General features: G+C 27.5%; 1 protein-coding gene across 1 annotated transcript in view; it reads right to left on the bottom strand.

Moving 5' to 3' along the window:
• The window catches only part of LOC119588003, a 16,798-nt gene that overhangs the window by 13,599 nt on the left and 2,708 nt on the right, over positions 1–491 (bottom strand). The gene's annotated exons all lie outside the window — the stretch shown is intronic.

Below are 491 nucleotides of genomic sequence, written 5' to 3'. Positions count from 1 at the left end.
GTCATGCCTTTTATCCACCTTTATTATGATTATTCACATTCATTATACTTAGGCCTATACCTTTATTCATGTCCATTATTCTTATCCTTTACACATCATTCATATTCACCATTCATCATCAATATTCATACTTATTATGCATTGTGCATTATTTATACTGATTATTCATTATCATAATTCTTATTCATTAGGCTCATCACACATCAACCCTCATTATATATCAGTAATTCATTATTCTTTTCCATTATTCTTGTGCATAGACTCATCATATATTGCCCATTATTATGCATCATATCTAATTATTATCATATCATGAACAAACGAAGATGAGAATAAATACCTTTTTTGTTTAAATATGTTTATTTACATAGAATATAATTATCTTTTTACAGTAATATACAAAGGCATTGACTAAAATAATGTTAATTAGTGTCGCTGCGCCGTAAAAAGCGTATTTTGACAGTCATCGTTTCTTCAGTAATAATTGAGCT

Source organism: Penaeus monodon, chromosome 23 (assembly GCF_015228065.2).
Source record: "Penaeus monodon isolate SGIC_2016 chromosome 23, NSTDA_Pmon_1, whole genome shotgun sequence".
Lineage (NCBI taxonomy): Eukaryota > Metazoa > Arthropoda > Malacostraca > Decapoda > Penaeidae > Penaeus > Penaeus monodon.
Note: the sequence above shows the minus strand (reverse complement) of the source record. Positions and strands in the feature narration are given on the sequence as shown.